Raw genomic sequence first — 21434 nt, 5'->3', positions numbered from 1 at the left:
GGGGGTGGCATTCAAGCCCTGCACCTAGATAACAAGATTCGTATAATCTAGGGTTGGACGAAAGGCACAGAGAAATAGTCACTCGCTCACCATTTCTGCCATTTTTAACTATTTCAGACCTGGGAGGGGCCCTTTCGCTAAGTGTTAAGCTATTCAGCAGCTTGGGCGTATCTAAGCGAAGAGTGGGTTTGTGCCTATTAATAGACTTGTGAAGTTTTGTTGCAATACCCAGGTATCTATTATAATTTACGCATCCTCAGCCACCACCTCCTCCAGCTGCTAAACAGGTCATCACTCCATCTCGAGTGGCCGGGCTCACTCGCACTCACTGCACAACTTCGGAGCACGCCGAGCGCCCTCGCTCCAGCACACACCCCAGAGGGCCGCGCGGGGACCGGGCCCCCGACCTTCCCCAGCGCCTCGCCCAGCAGCCAGCCCCATTTTCTTAACCCGTACATTGTCCTTGCGGAGAACCCCGGCGGTTCCCACACTGGTGGGGACCGAGAGGAGGGACGAGGGAGGAGCTGGGGGAAGAGGATGAGGAGGAAGAGGAGGAGGAGGAGGAAGACAACCTCCTCCCCTTCGCTCGGGCGACCAGTGAAGGTCTGGCGCTTTCTCCGGCCCCCAGGCCCCGGCTCCCGGGAGGCCGCGGCCCCTGCTCCCACCCTCCGCAACTTTCCCACCGCTCGCACCCGCCTCTCCTCCGGGACCCGGCCTGTCGGGCTCCCTCCCCCGGCGGCCGGCCCCGGGCCGCGGCGCCTCCTCCTAAAATGGCAGGTCCCTCCCTCCGCCCGGCTGGCCTCGGCGCGGGCCCGGCTGCAGGCCGCGGGGGGAGCCGGGCGCCAGGCCGGGCCGGGCGGGGCCGCGGCCGGGCCGGACACTCACCGGGACGATGGCGGGGCGCTCACGCCGCTCCCTCCGGTGAGTCTCAGTCTCCGGCTCCCGCCGCTGCGCTCCCGCCGCGGCCTCCGCAGCCAGCGCCGCCCCGGCCGCCTCTCTCCGCCCCCGGCGCTCCCGGCTCGGCGGCTGAGCCGCAGCTTTCTCAGTCTCTCTCTGGCTCGAGGTTCCAGCGGCGCCCGGGGCCGGGGAGGAGACAGCCCCCTCCCCGGCAAATACCGCAGTCCCCGGACCCCGACTCCCGGCGGCGGGGCCGCGCGGCCCGGCCCGGCGCGGAGGGCGGCGGCGGCGAGGCCGGGCGCCGAGTCGCGGCCGCTCCCGGCGGCTTCTTCCCGAGGAGGATTTTGTAAATCTCACAAAATGGCGCGCGCTCCAAACCTGCGCAGCGAGAAGCGCCGGGGCCCGAACGGCGGTGGCGGCGGCGGCTCCTCCGCCAGGAGAGCCCGAACCGCCCGCCCCCGAGTCCCCGCACAGACAGACAGACACTCACACACACTCACACACACACGCACGCACACTCGCCCTCGCACACGCTCACTCACACACACACTCTCACACTCACACCGGTCCCGCCCGCTCGCCGGCGGCGGCAGCGGCACCAACAGCAGCAGCAGGAACAGCAGCAGCAGAAGCGGCGGCGGCGGCGGCGCCCGCACCCCCCGCTCGGGGTGTCCGCTCCCTGAGCCCGACCTGGGCCGCGATCAGCAGCAGCGACGGCAGCAGTCTCCCCGGATCCCCCCGCCGCTCTTGCCGCCGCCACCCCCGCCTCACTCCAATGGGGCTTTTTATTATTATTCGGGCGGGAAGCGAAAGGGTTTAAAAAAAAACCAACCAACAAAATGGCGACGGACCGACCCGGTCGCTATAGCAACTGTCAATCAAAACGCAAAACCCCGGCTGACGTGCTGACGTCCTCCTCCCGCCCCCCGGCCCCAAGCCGGCGGGCGGGGCCTGTTACTCGGGCAACGGCAGATTCCGTTCCCTCCTTTCCCTCTCCCCCTCCGTCCCCAACCAACCACCCAACCCACTCAGGTCACGTGAAGGATAAATTCGGAGCTCGGGCTCGCTATGAGTGTCAGAGGAGGGCGCGTGATTCGCTCGGGGGAGGGGAGAGGAGGGGGACGGCCGGCCGAGGGAGGGAAGGGGAAGAGGAAGGGGGGCGAGGCGGCGGCCGGGCCTGTGCGCGAGCGCCCGCCACCTCTCCGGCCTCCTGGCCGCGCCCCGCCCCGCGCCCGCGCCCGCGCCGACTGCGGCCCGGAGAGCGCGCGCGGCCTCCGCGCCGCCGTCCCCGGAGCCCCGCGCTTCCGCGTCGTGCGCCCGCAGCCCCGCCCGTGGCGGGGGGAGGGGACCGGTCTCTGCGGCCGCGCGGGGACCTGGGCAGCCCACCCGCGCGCGCCCGGGCTGGGGGCTCTCACCTTCATCCCCGGGCGGCCCGCCGGCCGCGGGGAGGCGGTCCGGGTGCGCACGTCCGCGCGTTTAAGCTGTTTTTCCAAGGGCTCGCGTGCCTCCCTCGCTGGAAAATGCCCACGGAGGCCGCGGCTGGGGGTGAGGAAGAGGCCGCCTCCGTGTTTCAGACATCTCAGGAATTCCGGACGCTTCTCCCGAATCTGGGATGCCCCTGCAGCTGACACCTTGATCAAATCATGTCATTCGGTTTTTGCAGCAACCAATGCCAGCGTTCAGAAATTATGGACGGAGCCATCATAAAAACTTTTTTAGGCTGTGCACGCTCTCACAGGCTTCCCCACCGATTTCCAACCCCTCCCCACCTTTCTGGGCACAGCCTTCCTTCTGCACCGGAATACTCCTAGAATTAATCCTTTTAAGCTATGACTGTATCCTAGTCGTCCAACTCCCCGATTTTCCTTTTCATGCACCATCTCAGTTTGCAGATTCCTAATTCGCCCACAATTGTTCATTCATATTCTGGCTTTCGTTTATCCTTATTCTTTCTATCCCTTCTGCCTGGCTAAATATCGCTAGGTGTGCTCCTCAGGCATTAAAATTCAGGTATGCCCATAGCCATGCTATGCTGGCTACTTTGTAATTTGTAGACAGCCGCTGGCTAAAAATTGTGTTTTGTACCAATCCTAGTAAAATGGCATCCAATGTTGTGCTAAAAAGGATACTATAGATATTATTTTACACCATCACTAATTTATTGATTGATTTCTACACTTGATTTTGCCATCTTGTGATAGTGTTCACATCAATTTTTTTCTTAAGCTTTAAATGTTCACAGGCAGATACAATCTTACAGGTGTAAAGAAAAACAACCTGGTAATAAATACTGATCTCTATCCTATATGACTCAAGGAAAAACACTTGAGTTTTTCCAACAAATGTTTGCCTCCTACAGTTACCAGAACCTTGATATACTAAGGCAACCATTCCAATTAGCACAGGCCATGAAAGAAAGCTGACTAAACCTAAGATAAAGAAGGCAAATAGCTTACTTTAGACTGATTCTCGTGGTATCAGAAGTTACCATAACTATCAAAAGTTTTTTTGGATGGCTGAGTTTTTCAAAATTGCCCTGCTAATGTAATTAAAGTCTACATTCAACTTCATTGTTTTGAAGGATGTGGCAGAGAATGTCCCCACTGGGGAGAGAGAATGTCCCTACCTTGATTCCTCCCCAGCTCATACTTTCACCGATACAACCAATTCCTTCCACCTGCCTGATTCTCTTGCTCCCTGCCCCTTCCAGCACAGTTCCACGTCTATCAGAAGGAACACTTACACATTTGCAACCTTTAACACTAAATTTGAGTCCATTTTTTATTGCTAGTAATGAAAGAAGCTTTCCTAATTAATCTTCTAGGTAATCTGAAAAGAATATGGCAGTGTCTCAAGAAATGTGACCTTGTCTTTTGGTCAAGTCAGTCTAGAAGATGATGTGGGTGAGGCAGAATCTGGAACTTAGAGTCACGCTGTAATTGAAGGCATTGCTTCGTACCTAGAAGGCTTCACCTTTTCTCCACTACCCTCCCCCACCCCCAATGTGACAGCCTTACACAACATTGATCAATAAACTCACATGTCTGGGCTGGAGTGCTGTAAAATGGTTTTACATAGGCTTCACCTAAAAAGTAACCTGTAAATTATGCTGGCCCCAAACAAGTGAACACATGTAGGCAGAAAGGACTCTGGTACAGACGCCAGTTTGGTCTTGACCAAGTTCAGTAACTGAATCCTTGCTGTCATCTAAGAATCTCCCCATCAGATCCACTGACAGATGTCCTACAAATGTATCTATTCGTAGAAGTTAATCTCTAAAAGCAGAGACCCCCCCCAAATCACAGATAGTAACAGCCTCCAGCAATCCTCAGTGACATTACATCCCCATTATACCAGTGAGAAAACAGGTTCTGAGTAATTAAATAAACTTTCCCAAAGCCACACCACCAGGAAGTGGTGAAGCCAAGATTTAAATTCATGTGTAATTGGAAAGCTTATGTTCTTTCTGCCACACCAAAATGATCCAAGATTATTTGGAGGCTGGGTTTGTACAGAGGTCATCAAGATGAGGTCATTGGAGTGAGCCCTAATCCAACATGACTGGGGTCCTTAAAAAAGGGGAAATTTGGAACACACACACACACACACACACACACGAAGATGACGTGAAGACACAGGGAAAACACCATCTACAAGTCAAGGAACACCTGAGGCTTCCAGAAACTGGGAGAGAGGCTTGGAACAGACTCTCTCACAGCCTTCGAAGGACCCAACCTTGCCAACAACTCCATTTTGGACTTGTAGCCTGCAAAACTGTGAGACAATACATTTCTGTTGTCAAAGCCACCTGGTACGTGGTACTTGTAATGGCAGCCCTGGCAGATTAATGCACAGATCCAAGCCAGGATGCCAGGTTTTTCACTTGGTTCCATATCTGTTTGTGATCGCTCTTGGTGGTGCACTATACTGAGCCCAAAGGTTCAGTACCTGGAGCCCCACTGGGAGTTATAACCCAAACATTCCAAAAGTGAACACACCAACCAATAATCCTGTTTTGCCCCTTACACCAGGTGGCAAGGTGTGCAATTTACAGCTCATGCCTGAACATTGGAGAGGCCAGAGTCTGACACCCCTTCTCTTCTCACAGACTTCCGAGTGAAGGTTCTTGATTGTTCCCTGTACAAGCTTTATTGTTTGTTCTAACTTAAAAGTAATTCATATATATTAACCAGATTAAAAAGAAACAAAATAGATTAAAACAAGAGAGGGCCCTTATTTAAGCTAACAACTATTGTATGCTGTATGAACTCAGAAGTTAATGCTCACTTCTCTACTGTTGAGGTCCAAAACCAAAAAACTAAAAGGAACATATGGTCATTACAGACAGCTTTACAATATGGAAACCAATAAAGAGGTAAAGATTATGCAAAGATATGCCTTTTGCCTTTTTTTACTTACAGTTATGTTGTGAACACATTTTTGTGTTAATCAACCAAAATTTAGTTAATTATTTTAAAAGCTACAAGTATTCCATCAGTTGAATGGGCTATAATTCATTGAACTGCCCCTCTATTTTTTTAGGGAAGTTTTCCTCTTTTTTTTTTTTTTTTTTTTTTTTGCTATTACAAATAAAGCTGCATCAACATCACATGTATACATTTTACATACCTGTCCAGTTATTGCTTTCGGATAAGGGCACGTATCCTTAAAGAGCTTGATTCACGTTGCCAAAATATCCCTCATGAATGATTTCACCAATTTGCAGTCCTGAAAGTAGTATGTGAGAGAGAATTTTCCTGACACTCTACCACACTCTCTTGTTTTAATTTGCATTTCTTTAACCATTTCCTGTGTTCTTTTTTTAATATACGTTTATCGGCTGTCTGTGCTCTGCTTGTGTGTATCCCATGTCCATTTTGGGGAGAAAGAGGTGTCATGTTTTTATTGATTTCTTTTTCTTTTTTTATATTACTGCTGAAAAAGAAGGAGGGGGAGGAGGAGAAGGAGAAAGAAAGGAGGGAAGAAAACTGGAAGGCCATGTGCTGTTGTTAGGCTAGTGTACAATGTCAACACCAGACATCCACCCCTAATCAGTTCATCTGTGGCCATCCTCAAGTGGATCTTTGCCCCCACTCTCAGCCTCACTGCCCTCATCCTCCCTACCTCCTCCGAACCAGGCACCCGGACCAAGTGCTCTGCTGCCATTCTCCTAGCATCGTAAGTTTGCCTACAGGGTTGGTTTATGTCAAGAAGTGGTTCTAATGGTGCCATTTTTAAAAAGGAGGCCAATACAACATTCATTGCTTTGCTAACATGTAAGAATGTTTACCAGTGTGACTTAAAAACTATCATTAGCATTTTCTTTTCCTGTGACATCAAGATAAAACTTTAATATGACTCAGCCATAAAAAATAATAGAATAATTCCATTTGCGGCAACATAGATGGCCCTGGAGAATGTCATTCTAAGTGAAGTAAGCCAGAAAAGAGAAAGAAAAATACCATAAGAAATCACTTATACGTGGAATCTTACCAAAAAAGACAAATGAACTTATTTACAAAACAGAAACAGACTCATAGGCATAGAAAACAAACTTACAGTTACCGGGGAAGGGGAGGGGGTGGGAAGGGATAAACTGGGAGTTGGAAATTTGCAGGTACTAACTACTATGTATGAAATAGATGAACAAGTTTCTTCTGCATAGCACAAGGAACTATATTCAATATCTTGTAGTAACCTATAATGAAAAAGGAATATGAAAATGAATGAAAAAAAAGAAAAGAAATAAGCAAGTTGGAGTATCCAAAGTACAGAAACCATTTCCAAAAAAATTAATTAATTAAAAAAAATAAAGGTTGAGTAGAAAATGTGAGATTGTGCCTTAAATTGTATATTCGCACTATTTGGAGATATTGTGAAACAGTATTGTGCAACATTTTGGCAAGACTTGAAAAGAAATACACTGTAATATATTGATTCATACATATATAATAGCTCCCTCGAAATTAACAGGTTGAAGAAAAATGCCCTAATGAAACTGTGAAAAACAATTAAGTACATGGAATTGAAAATTATGTGGGAAGCACAGAAATCTACAAAGGTCAGTTACTTCAATGGTTTGTTAACTCAATAATTTTTGAGAATTTTGGCTATTTTCTTGGCATTTTAATATAGGTATGTAGTGCACATCATTTAATATTTCTACATTATTTTCTGATATGTGTATTTACTGCTACTGTCTTCATCATTTTTCCTATGTTTGTTTCAATTCAAAGCTTCAATTCAATTCTAAAGCTATGTGGTAGCAGTGATACTACTTTATAATATTGTATTTGCATTCCTGTTTCTAAACTAGAAGTGCTTTTAGGGCAAGGATCCTATAGGTTCATCTTTGTATCACTGGTACCATTTCTGGCTCACCATAAATACTGTCCTGTTCTGTATTTCTAAATGAATGATGATCTCCTGCTATGTTCTTCCTATTTTCCTCCATCCTATGTGAAGTTTTTGGCAATTATAAAACTTTAGGGGCAACTTAGTGGTTTGTATAGAAGCAGGAAATATTCTCCTCCAATCTCAAAATGGATAGAATTTCTCGAGCACCAGAGGAAAGATTGTTGCAGTCAGAAAAGCTGGAAGAAGAAAATTCCACTGAAGAGATTCATTAATGTTAGTGATTACCACGGAGCTAGTTCTGTTTCAGCAGTGTTTCTCAAACCAGTGTCCCCTCACCGTCTGCAGCACACCCCTGGTATTTGCAGTTTGAGAACCTATAGATTATAGGCATTCTCACTGGACAGAGGTAGGCAAGAACTTTCTGTGGCTGAGTCTTTTAGCTTCTATATCACAGGTATAAATATAATAGCCTTCTACCTGCTTGTACTGTTCGCAGCTTAAGGGCAGAGGCAAACAGCCAAACCATTTATGAAGGACAGCGTACATCCCTGCCCATTCTCATGTCTGAATGCACTTCCAGAATTTTAAAAGCAAAAATTATTTCTTATGTTTCCTTTTTAAATCTATAACATACAGAATGTAAAGAATAAGACAAAAGGGACAACTAATCCCATGAGCATGACTGTTTATTTTAAAAGTAAAAACAATTCAAGCATATGGTTCGAAAAATCCAAACAGAATAGAAAAGAATGAAATAAAGAGTCAACGCCCCGTCTCAGCCTCAGGTCTCCGTTCTCCTACACCCACCTCCTCAGGACTGTAGAGGACTCTTTCTCAAATTCAGTATCATGTCATTGCCTGCTGAACACCTCAAGGGCTCTCATGGCTTTGGGGATGACAGACCTACTCCTCAGTCTGTCACCCCATCCTTTCATGATCTAATGCCTCAGGCTTTCTTGGTGGGGGCTTCCCTGCTCGAGGCCCCGAGAACACTGTTCTCTCCCCTGGAGGGCCCCGTTCCGTTTCCCTTATCGAGGCATTTCTTTTCCTGCATTTTCATTGTCGGTTTCCTTTTCCATCTGCCAGGAGGAAAGGAGGCTCTTCAAGGGCAGAGACCTAACACACTTGGCTTTTTTTACCCCCATGCTTGGCATATACTGGGAACCAAATCAATATTTTTCTAAGAAGGGCGCCATCGTAGAATTGCAAAACAGCAAGAGCTGGCCCCAATAGGCAGGCAGCTAAAACTAGGAAACAGTTAAAAGCAAGAGGAACACGCTTCCTTCTGGGCTCCAAAGGGGGTGGCCATCTGCTTCCGGCCTTCCCCTCCCTCCCACGGTGGACACAGGCTTCCTGCAGATTGGGAAGGAGCCTGAAGGGGAGAGTTATAAACCCAGAGGAAGGGATTCCTGGACCATTGAATGAGGGTGCTTATCGGGGGGTGGGGCACTATCATGGGACCCTCTGACTTGCTTTGGTAGGAAGGCTTGGTTGGGAAGGGGCCCCCGGAAGTGCAGCTGGGAGTAGGTCACCCAGAGAGGATGCTAAGCACCTCCTGCAGCCAAAAGGGAACCTGATATTTCCTTCTAGATTGCCTAGCCTCCCCTCCCCACAAAAAAACTAAGGAGAAGGCAAGGATTCAGGGTGGACGCTAGAAACAGGAATCAATTCCTGGGCTACGAGCTTTCCAGCTAGACAGAGTGGAGGCTCAAAGCCCAGTGCTCAGGGGTTCTGAGTCGGCAGGGTCGGAGGTACAGATAAGCCAGAGGGCTGATTTGGCAGGTGAATTAATTCACACCACCAGGAAAGGGGGCCCTGTCCTGAGCAGAAGACACCTGAGACATCATAGGATCATAGGATGCTAGAGTGGGAAGGAGCCCCGCCCTCACATGTCAAAACCCTAATCATGAAGTCACTGGTACGACTTGGAAAGGTCACACAGGAGACCTTACCTGTTAGCTGCGCAGTGACATTCTGTTCACATGAGTCACTGGGGACACTTTCACTTTCCTGCAGTGAAGCAGGGCATAGACAAAGTCCTGTGAGTCTGAACTTTCAAGAAGGGACTGGTGACCTTAATGGGGTAATAATAGCAACTGGAAAAAACAGTGGTTGTTGGGACTGAGAATGTGGGCCTTTAGCCTAGCTCAACGACCCCCAGCCACAGGAACTAGGGTGGCTTACTGAACCTTTCTGAATCTGTTGTCTTGTAAAAGGGGATTCTTTCTAATACTTTATGAACTGTTAATCATTAGAGAAATAGAGGGCCCTGATATAAATAATAATAAATAACAAGAGAATGGCCTCCAAATGTTTGCTTTTGAAGCCTTTCCCAAGACCCCTCCCCTTCCAAAATAAATAAATATACAAATTATTTCTTCCATGTTCTCCAAACTCTCGGGATCTTTCTACTGTAAATGTAAGTGATTTTTAGCCAAATTTAAACATCTTCATGAGCTGGAAATTCACTACCTCCTGAAGCTGCCCAGACCTGCCTTCGCCACACCATGAACTAACTTTACACACCATGAACTGATCACCCCACGGTTCCCACCCACTCTTTCGAAATCTTCCCTTTTGGGACCACACAAAGCAAGTCTCACTCCTCTTCCAAATGCTGGCCTTCAAAGATTGGAAAAAAGCTGTGATTTTCCCACCTGAATCTAGTCTATCGCACACTAAATGCCTCCTTTCCTGTTAACATTTGCCCAAGCTAACCCGCCATCCTTCGTGGGACTCCTTTGCAAGACATCCTTAAGTTGAAATGCTGGAAACAACCTAAAAGTCCAGCAGTGGAGGCTCGACTAAAAATTGTAGCAAATCATGTCAAAATAGAACACATAATAAAGGAATAAATAAATAAATCAGTAGATTTTGTAATAAAAAGCATATGTATTAAAATAAATGTTTATAATATTAATCACTGGGTGGTACAATAATATAGGTGATACTTATTATTTTTTTGACTTTTTCAAATTTTCTACAAGTACTGGTAAACAGCAAAAAAATTGACCTATGTCCTTACAATTTTTAACCAAATGTCCCAGGTTCTAAATCTTTGGAATATCATAAAATAGGCTTCTTCTCACTTACTTCAGAAATGACCATGAAGCAGTAAGCCCAGAATACAAGGAGCCTAGCAGTTATCCAGCAAGTATTTATTTCCCTCTTTATTTCCCTAAGTTCTCGAAAACTAGTCTCACATCCTCCCTTCTCATTAAAATGTAAGTGTGTGTTCTGCGCAGACAGCCTGATGACTGCTGGAGATATAAAAATGAATCAGGTTGGGTTCCAGTCCTGATGGAGTCTAAGACCAGCGTAGAAGACCAGCAGAGAGAAGTAAACTATAACATGATCAGTTCTGGGGAAGAAACGAAGCAGTAGATGAACCTTCTCTGGAGAATCCCGGACCTGTGGTCTGAAGCTTGCCAGCCTTTATACCCTTTTGGGTTCATCTTTGGGTTCCAGCTTTAATCTTGTGACATGGAATGACTGCCAGTGAGTGGACATGAGGATCAGAGGAGGAAGAAAAAGTTTATGTAAAGATTGTTTCCCATGAAGGACTTCAGGACATGCCAACCCAAAATATGCTGCTTTGTCTTATTGATTATTTTGAGCTGAAGCCACTGGAAAAACAGCAAATGCATGGAGGAGCCTTCTCTGAACTCCCCTTATCTGCCTAAAGTCAGATCCTCCAAAAGAAACTCAAATGTCATAAATCCCCTCTCCAGGAGTGCCATCAACAGGGAAGATTGACCCTTATGCCAGCAGAAAAGACTAGAAGTCAGCATCACACCCAAACTTTCTCACAAACTATCACATCCCCCATCTGTTCCTCTCTGGGCTCCTTCAGCTTTTCTGAAAATCATTTGCTTTCCCCTAGGGTAGCTACATCCCCCATCCTTTCCCCTACTAAGGAGACACATAAGTGCTCAAATTTTACTGAATATTCGCTTTTTCCCTATGATACCCTGTGGGTAATATTAAAAATGAATAAATGTGTACCCCTTTTCTGCTCTCAATCTGCCTGTTGTCAGTTTATTTCAAAGACCCAGCTATTAAACCTAGGAAGATGTAGGGAAAGCCCCTCCTCCCCTACAGGGGAATCTCCAGGTTCAAGACTGTTGGCGGTAGCAGGCTGCCTTTATTGCTGGTGTTATTTCCTTCAAATTGCTGCAAACATTTTGTATTTTCTCTCTCGAGACCTAACAGAAGGAAGGCAGAAGAGGTGGGGAGAGCCCTGAACGAGGCATCAGGTGGCCTGTCTCCTCCCACTCTGCAGTTAAGTGGGTCAACTTGAGGCAAATCTCATAGCCCTTCTAGGCTGCCATTTTTAAATCCTTGAGAAGGACAGAAGTAGGGGTGTAGATTGACTCATCTCTCAAATTCTTTACTCCCCAAAACTCAGTGAGCTGGTTCCTGAAACTTTGGAGTTAAGCAAGAAACGATATTTATTGCATGATTTTACTAACATCATGTTGAATACCTGGCTGGGTACCGAGTTGACAGTGTTTCCCCATCTTCCTTTCCTTAAACGATCTACTCTCTAATTGCTTTTTGTCTCCTGAATGGGTATAAAGGAAATATCCAGTTTTTTTCTTTCTTGGCTTACAGCCATGACTTCTTGTCCCAGAGGTTTGTGAGCCTGCGAATAATTATCTGGTTTAACTTGAGGATGCCCTGAAGGTAATAACGTGCATTGCTCACGGGTCAGCGTTGCCTGTACTTCCTGTGTAAAGCTCTCCCCTTCTAAAACAGTCTGCAATGATAACATTACCAACAGGACTGCTCCAAATTTACACAGAAACTTCCTCCAGAGTGTCTTTCAGGTTTCTTATACCAGTGATCAACACAGGCTTTAGCAAGGAGTAAGGACAAGGAACTATGCTCAGTAATGTTGGAGGGGCTCTTCAAAATCGTTTTCTCACCCCACATTTCATTTTCCAGTTAATTTGTGGCAAACATGTAGAAAGAACTGATTTTTATATATTGACCATTTACCTCACAGTTTGGCTTAATTCACTGGTTAGTTTAATAGATTGTCAATCCCTTTGGATTTCCTGTGTACACAACCATCTTATCTGTTAATAATACTTTTACTTCATTTTCAAACTGTATGCTTTTCTTTCCCCCATTATTGTACAAACTTGAACCTCCAGTATAATGTTGAATATGAGTGGTGATAGCAAACATTTTTGTATGGTCTGATCCTAGATGGAAAAGCATTCAGCATTTCACAAGTCAGAATTTTGTATATTAGCCATAAGTTTTTGCAGATACCCTTATCAAATGGAGGAAGTTTCCTTCTGTTCCTGCTTAACTGGGTGTTTCTGCCATGAGTAGGTATTGATTTTCACTAAGTGACTTTTCTGCATGTGTTGAGATTGACCTTCTTTATTTTGCTAGTAAATTTTTGTTAATAATACTGAATACTTTCTTTAAGATTTTTGTGTTCATCGGAAATATTGGTCTTTAACTCTTTCCTTATAATGTTTTTTTAATCAGGTTAGGCTATTAAAGTTATGATGTCCACGTAAAATGCATGAGGAAATATCCCCTTTTTCTTCTTCCTGTGAAAGAGTTATAAAAGATTAGTATGACTTCTCCATTAAATTTTTGAAAGAATTTACCAGTGAAGTCAGTTGGGACCGAAGATTTTATAGAGGGACTGTTTTTAATAACAGACTCCATTTCTTCAACAAGTATGAGCAAATTCAGTTATTATACTCCTTCTTGTATTAGCCTTTGATAAATTGATTTTTTTCAAAAAAATTTCTCCGTTTCATCTAACTTGTCAAATTTATTGACACTGTATGAGAAAGTTGTTCTTAATTCCCTTGTATTGTCCTTTTTATATCTGTAGGATCTGTGGTGATATCTCAGTACTTATCAGTCTTATAAACATATTATTTTTATTCATCTTTTCTAAAGAGCAGCTCATAGTCTTGTTGGTTCTTATCAATTGCAAGACTGTTTTTCCACTTCATTGTTTTCCACTGTTATTTAAAGTATGTCTTTTTCTCTACTTTTTTGAGGGGTTAAATTTGGTCTTATTCTTCTAGCTTTTTCAAGTGGAAGGTTAGGTAATTAACTTTCAACTTTTCTTCTAGTTTATGCATTAGAACAATAAATTCCCTTGTTAAGCGCTGCTCTGGCTCTATCCCACCCATGTTGATAGATTATATTTTAATTATTATTTCAAGTCAAAATATTTTAATCCGTTATGCTTTTTCTCTAACACATGGGTTATTTAGGAATAATATTAGCTTAATATTTACATATTACTAGTTAGTTTTTGTTACTGATTTCAACTTTAATTCCATGGTAGTTAGAGAACATTCTCACTGTGATTTCAATCTTTTGAAATTTGTTAAGACTTGACTTGCTTTATGGTTCACTGTATGAGAAAGGTAATGAATACACTGACTGATCTATTCAGTCTACCTTGGGCATCCTCACCATTGTGTCCACCACCAGTCATGGTAAGTGCCAGAGCCTATGTCACATGGGAGTTTGCCTCTTCGCTCCTCCTACAGTCTGTGGGACAGCTTCATTCATGATGACATCTCTCACCCACTCCACACAAGAACGGACATTTGAAAAATAAGATGCGGCTACTTTAACATGTAAAACATGGGAGAGGGTATAGCTCAGTGGTAGAGCGCGGGCTCAGCATGCACAAGATCCTGGGTTCAATCCCTGGTAACTCCATTAAAAAATAATACTAATAATAAATAAATAATCTAATTACACCCCCCCCAAAAAAAACTAACATGAAAAAACATGAATTTGTTTTCTCAGCAATCTCACTTTCATGCTGGTCTACAAACCTTGGGGAAGCAACCATTTGAGGATGCCAATCTATAGCCAAACCAACAACTAACACCAGCAACTGGTCTTAACAGAAGGTGAAATATCTTATTTGAATGAGCAGAGCTCCTACTACTTGTGTGGTACCTGATTCAAGAATAAATGAGCCTAATGAGGCAGAGTGATTACCAACTAGTCAAGAAGGTAACCCCTGGCCAAACTGACAAACCTATCACGATGGAGAGATATCTAAAAAGTTAATTTTAAGGTGTGGATAAACACCTGTCCCACCTATCTGAAATGAGACCATCAAGCTTTAGAGAGAATCAGCTTAAGGTCACCTTATTGGTTGAAATCAGTTGGCTGCTAGCTGCTGTGGAGAACTGATAGATAGATAACCTTGCCTGACTTTGTGCTTGCAGGGAACCAAGGCTAATGTTGACGGTCTATGCCCTGTTTCCTTCTAACTTTCAGGTCCATAGAATGTCTTGGCTTTTCTGATCAAAATTCACATTATTTAAGGCAGAAAGAAACCACCTTAAGAATTTTTCAGAGGTACTAAACTATTGGCATTTGTTACAGATAGAGCAGAATGTAGCCTGTCTTTTACCCAGTTATACCTTCTTTCTTTCAATAAATGTCAGAAAGAAGGAGAAAAAAGTTAGTATAGAACCAATTGTGGTCTAAGATAGGGGTCAAAAAATTATCCATAGAGGAGCAGGTAAGAAATATTTTAGGCTTTAAGGGTCATACACTTGCTGTCCCAAGAACTCAACTCCACCATAGGAGTGTGAAAACACTCATAAAAAATACATAAGCAAATGGCTGTGGCTGTGTCCCAGAAAAAAACTTTATTTACAAAAAGCGGCATCAGACCAGATTTAGTCCGTAGATTGTATTTTACCAACCCTTGGTGTAAGAGGATGTATGGAGGGCCAGCAATAAGATAACCTTTAGATGACAAATTTTAGATATTCTATAACTTAAATCTGGAATGAATGCATGAAAGGGAGTATTACCCAAGTGAGAATGGTGATTCTGCTTTAGTGTTGTGGTCCCAACATGGACACAGTCCAGTGCATGTTGTCAGAACGAGAATACCCTTTTCTCAGTCCTGTTTTCCACAGTGGGAGATTTTTTTCCCCTCCCAATAGAGAGACAGAGCAATTAATTTGATTGGCAAACTTAACATAACTGAGTATGTTTGGCAAAGTTCTGTCCTACTTCTCTCCTTGAAAGGAAGTGGCTTACAAGGACCAAACATTCTCTGTTCTGTCCTTATGCCTAAATAGTACCCTCATATAGGGAGGAATGATCCTGTCCAAGAATACCTGGTACCAGTTAAGAGAGTCTCTCTAACCTAAGACTTAAGATTGATAAGCTAACCTGTTGAACAAGCCTAAAGCCTTATTCTCTGGCTTGGCCTCTATCTCTAATAAAGGAAATATTTTGGCCCCCATTGTTTCCCTTATATTGTCCATAAGCTGGGTAGAAGACAGTGAGAGAATTCAATAGATGCCAACTAAGAGATCCCAACATATAAAACAAAATTTTAAATTTAATGCTGTCATTATAAAGAGACAAATGAAATACTGTAAGTCAGGTTGGGGACTATTAATATATAGTGATAAACAGAGGTGAACTGAGTCTTACTAAAAACTTACTATAACTGCAACCCAACCTAATCCACATTGATTCCTAACTGGATTGAGGTGATTAGCTCCTCACCCCATATACTTCATGTAGGAAGTATAATGGAGTGTATGGTGGAAGATAATATTATGTGGAGACTCTACATCCTTTTATATACAATGTGTGGCATATAATAAAAATTAAATTTTCAAAGAGACAAGACTATATAACTAATAACCAATTAAAAACATAAATAAACAATAGAAGCAGACCAAAAAATAATCCAGATATTGGAATTAGCAGACAAGGAGTTTAACTATGAATACTATATAAAAGTAAATGGGGACAAAATGGACAAAATGAAGGGGAAAAAATGGAGAATTTCAATTCAGAATTCATTTATATAATAAAATCTATAAAAAGAAACATGTATCTTCTTGGCCTGAAAATATGACTAAAATTAAGAACTTATGGGAAGAATTAAACAGAAGACTGGAAATAGCAAAAGAAACTCATGAGACACAGAAAAAGGTTTCACAAATGTACAACCAGAGTCTCAGATGGAAAGGAGAAAGAGAATAGGACAGAAGCCATAGTTGAAGAGATGGTGGTTGAAAATTAAAATCATTAAACTATCAGTTCAAGAAGCTAGGAAGACTGCAAGTGGAATAAATACTAAAAATTCATATTAATTCACATTATAGCCAATCTGCTGAAAACCAAAGACAAATGGAAAAAAGCAGTAAGAGTAAAACAAAAACAAAAACGCAAAAAACAAGCAAACCAACCACATAGCTTTAAGAAGCTGCAATCAGACTTCCAGCTGATTTTTCAACAAAACTATGGAAGCAATAAAATAATGGAACTGCATCTTTAGAGTGCTAAAAGAAGAAAAAAGTGCTAAAAGAAGAAAAAGCCTAGGATTCTATACCTAGTGAACATACCCTCCAGAAGTGAGAGCAAAATAAAGTCATTTTCAGACAAATAAAAACTGAGACTATGTTACCATCAGATCTGTTCTCAATGAAATACCATTGGAACTTCTTGAAACTGAAGGAAAATGATCACTGAAAGGAGACTAGAACTACCAGGAACATTGCAGAATACCGAAAAGGACGAAGAAGGGAAAATATGAAGGACGAATCCAGTAATAATCCTGTCTTGGGTGTTTTACAACAGGCACAGGAGTACAATACATGACAACAATGACACAAAGGGCAGGTGTAGAATGCAGTGAGCTGTTGTTAAGCTTCTTGCATGATTTTTAAGTGGTAAAAGTACTAATTCAAAGTAGACCATAGTAATTTAAGGATGCATAATGTGCTCTTTCTCACTGAAAATTATACAGGAATCTCTAACTTAAAAGTTAATAGAGAAGAAAAATGAAATATTATGATAGAGGTGATAAGAGTGATTACTTCTGTAGAGAAAGGTGGCTGGGAGTGGGGCACATAGAAGCCTGATAGTATGCTGGAAATGTTATATATTTTGATTGTGCTGGTTATGTGCATATATATAAGTTATAAATGTATGTAAGTTTTATAAGATATATATAATTTATTTTCCTATAGTATATATAATTTATTATACACAATAAAATAATTTATCCTACACAATTGCATACATTTTAAAATTCATTATACATGTGAACACTTAATACATAATATATAATGATATTTTTTATTAATAGCATATACCATGTATATAATACACACATTTATACATCAATTCATTGAGCTGTACTCTTAAGGTTTGTGTACTTCATTATGTGCAAATTAAAACTCAAAAAAAAGAAAAAAGATGGCAGAATAGGAGGATGCAGAACCTAGCTCCCCCCATGAACACATCAAAAATACTCTGTGTGGATCAATTCTCACTGAAAACTAACCAGAGACTGGCAGAAAAACTCATACAAACAAGGTTGTAAGAAAGACCCACATGGAATTGGACAGGAAGTGAAGAGGAGAGATCACGATGGGACCTGTGTCTTTTGGAGGGGATTCAGAAGAGGAGGGAGATTGCATGGGCAGAGATCCTCCCTGGAAAGTGAGCAGTTTGAGCTACATATTGGCCACCCCAGCCATGGGATCCAACACCAGAAATATGAATCCCTTTGGTGTGTTGGAAAGCCAGTGGGACTAAAAAGAGGGCTGTGGGGAACCTGAACCCTGCTTGTGAGGAATTCACACATAATTGCTTATTCCTGAAATAGGGTGGAGACGGCAGCTTGAAACTACACAGGGCACTAGCTGGTTTCCCTTGATCACCCCAGCACATGTCCCAGCCTGAGAAGAGTGTCTGCTCTGGTTCCTGCTTGCTTCATGATGCAGCTCCACATGGGGGCTAAGGCTGCCCTAGCTGAGGGGAGAGCTCAGTTGTGAGGGACAAAGATGACTCAGACCCAGAGGGGAATCCGAGCAGGGTCGGGGCAGCCATTGCTAGTGCTTACGGAGGCAGTGCATCAAAGGCAGTACAGGATGCTGACTGCGTCCAGGGGCCGCCCCAGTCCACACCCAGATGCATGCCAAGCACCCAAACCAGCCCCTCTTTTTCCAATTCTGCTCCCCTTTGGGGCAAGGGTGCCAGTGTTGGGAGGGAGAAGACCACACACTTAAAGGGAACAGAGCTGGCTCAGATTCGACCCTCTGGGCTCTGTCCAGCAATTTGGAACCCACCCCCACTCCCAATAGGGCGGTTCTGCCCACTGAACAGAGAAGTTCTGGCGCATACCTGGCTCTGGCCCTGCCAGAGAGAAATTAGAAATTAGAACAATTTCTCACACCAGATACAAAAGCAAATTCAAAATGGATTAAAGACCTAAATGTAAGACTTGAAGCCACAAAATTCCTAGAAGAGAACATAGGTAAAACACTCTGACATAAATTGTAGGAATGTTTTTTGGATCTGTAACTTAAGGCAAAAGACATAAGCACAAAAATAAACAAATGAGACCTAATTAAACTCAAAAGCTTTTGCACAGCAAAGGAAACCATCGATAAAACAAAAGAGCAACCTATTGAAAGGGAGAAAATATTTGCAAATGATATGATGGGTAAAGAATTAATATCCAAAATATATAAACAGCTCAAAAAACAATATCAAAAAACAAACAACCCAGTTAAAAAATGGAAGAAGACCTAAACAGAAATTTTTTCCAAAGCAGATATACAGATGGTGAATAGACACGTGAAAAGATGATAAACACTGCTAGTTATCAGAGAAATGCAAATCAAAACCGTGATGACATATTACCTTACACCAGTCAAAATGGCTATCATCAAAAACTCTGCAAATAACAAATGTTGGTGAGGATGCGGAGAAAAAGGACCCCTCCTACACTGTTGACGGGAATGTAACTTGGTGCAGCCACTATAGAAAACAGTATGGAGGTTCCTCACAAAAAAATTAAAAATAGAACTGCCAAATGACCCAGGAATCCCACTTATGGGTATATAACCTAAGAAAATAAAAACACTAATTTGAAAAGATAAATGTGCCCTAGTGTTCACAGCAGCATTATTTGTAATAGCCAAGATATGGAAGCAACCTAAGTGTCCATCAATTGATGAATGGGTAAAGAAGATGTGGTGTAGACAGATAGATACAGTGAAATATTTCTCAGCTATAAAAAAGGATGAAATTCTGCTACTTGGAAGAACGTTGTTGGACTGAGAGGGCATTATGCTTAGTGAAGTAAGTCAAACAGAGAATGACAGATACTCTGTTATCAATTATATATGGAATCTAAAAAATAAAACAAACAATTGAACATAACAAAACAGAAACAGACTCACAGATATAAAGAACAAACTAGTCACCAGTTGGGGGGGAGGTATAAGATAGAATTAGGGAACTAAGAGATACAAACTACTCTGCATAAGATAAATAAGCAACAAGGATATATTGTATAGCACAGGGAAATATAGTCATTATTCAGTAATAACTTTAAATAAAGTATAATATATACTGAGTCAACCACACTTCAATAAAAAAATTAAAATTAAAAAATTAAAAAATTTCAATTAAAAATTCTTCATCAGCAAAGAAAGAGAAATATTGTAGTCATAAAACAAGACTAGGATGCTTAAAATGGGACAAATTGAAGAATGAGTCTTCGAAAACTAGAAATATGATAGATATAAATACATATAATAGCAAAAAAAAAAAAAAGTAAAAGAGTTAAAAGATATCTCTCCAAAAAGAATATATTCCATAGGAGAAAAAAAGTACGAAAATTAGAAGCTCAATATGGGAGATCAAATCTGGCTAACAGGAGTCCCAGAAATATAGACCAGAGAAAATGAAGGAAATTATTGAACAAATAGTTCAATAAATTTTCCCAAAATTGAAGAACATGAATCTCCAAATAAAAAATTCCACTGAATGTCCAGAGTGATGAATAGAAAAAGACTAACATCAAAGAACACCACAGTGCAATGTCAGGACATCAGATGGAAAGAAACATTCCAAGAATTTTTGGAGAGATAAAGGTCACAAACAAAGGGTCAGGAACTGGAATGGAATTCAACTCCTCAACAAAACACAGATAACCAAAAGTTATGGAAGCAAAGAAAACATGGGATCCAGGCATCTGGGATCCAACATAGGAGAGATGCTATGGGAATTCACAGGGTGATGGCGAAGGAAAAATCCCAGTTAACAGTTGTGCAGCAAACCTGAGAAGCATGCAGTCCACACCCACACAGGTGCTCAGAGAGCTCCACGTCTTGTCCTCGGCAAGAAAATGGAACTAATAGAGATGATTTGTGAGGAAAGGACATTGAGTGGGATCTTACAGAGTTATTACCTTAGGTGAGAAAGCACTTAATAATAGCTCATAAAAAGCAAAACAATTGAAGAAATAAAGCAATTCAGTCACATTTTATAAAGATAGTTTTTACAAATCAGGAACTGTCATCATTGTACACTCATTTGTTAATCAGTTTATGGCCTTATCTCGTTTGGTTATACAAGGGAAAAGGTCAAATATGGATGTCACCACAAAAGAGCTAAAATTGTCACCTACTGTACTGGAAAGTTATAGATAGATCTAAAACTGTAGACTCAAGAAATAGCAGTGTCTGCATTTATTTTTACATTTGGAGGTAAATATGAGAACAAGGAACTAAATACATTGAAAGCAGATATGCTGGGAAACAGGAAGTGGGTGGAAACATGAGACCACATTTTTTGTAGTGAGATTTTTCCCACTAGAATTTTTTTCCTCTTTTATCTTGACCAATTTTCAAATCTCTATAAAAGTTAAAGGACAGTCCAATAAGCAGTATCCATATACTCTTAACCTGGATTCCCCGTTGGCTTTATCTTGCCCTCATTTTTTTCTGAACCACTTGAAGTGAGTTGAAAATATCACAAAGCTTCATTCATAAATACGCCAGCTGGTGTCTCTTGGGAACAAAGACATTCTAGCCCATACTGTGAATATCATTTTCATGTTTAAGGAAATTAACAATGACACTCTGCTGATAGGAAATCCACAGTCAGATTTCCTCAATAGTCTTGCAAATGCTGTTCATATAAATACATATTTTTCTATCCAGGATTTAATCAGACTTCACAGTTTGCATTTAGATATTTTTGTCTCTTTGGACTTTTTAATTGTAGAATAATCCTTGCCCCACTAGACTTTTTCTGTTCTTTATGACACTGAAGACAGGACTCCATTTGTCTTATAGAATGGCTCACACATAGATGTTTCTTCATGATTAGATTAAGGT

The 21434-nt window shown here is 42.3% G+C and overlaps 1 protein-coding gene across 3 annotated transcripts in view; it reads right to left on the bottom strand.

The window, feature by feature from the left end:
* The window catches only part of DYRK1A (dual specificity tyrosine phosphorylation regulated kinase 1A), a 129320-nt gene extending 126990 nt beyond the window's left edge, over positions 1-2330 (bottom strand). The window contains exon 1 of one of the 3 annotated variants that reach the window (XM_064475907.1): positions 2313-2330. The gene's annotated coding sequence lies outside the window, so the exon portion shown is untranslated. Of the gene's footprint in view, positions 1-885; positions 1163-2312 lie in introns of those variants that run through there. The other 2 variants (XM_064475905.1, XM_064475909.1) reach the window with 2 other exon arrangements.
* Positions 2331-21434: the final 19104 nt, after the last annotated feature.

This window comes from Camelus dromedarius, chromosome 2 (genome assembly GCF_036321535.1).
Source record: "Camelus dromedarius isolate mCamDro1 chromosome 2, mCamDro1.pat, whole genome shotgun sequence".
Lineage (NCBI taxonomy): Eukaryota > Metazoa > Chordata > Mammalia > Artiodactyla > Camelidae > Camelus > Camelus dromedarius.
The sequence above is the reverse complement of the archived record's forward strand: the minus strand, read 5'-3'. Positions and strand labels throughout refer to the sequence as shown.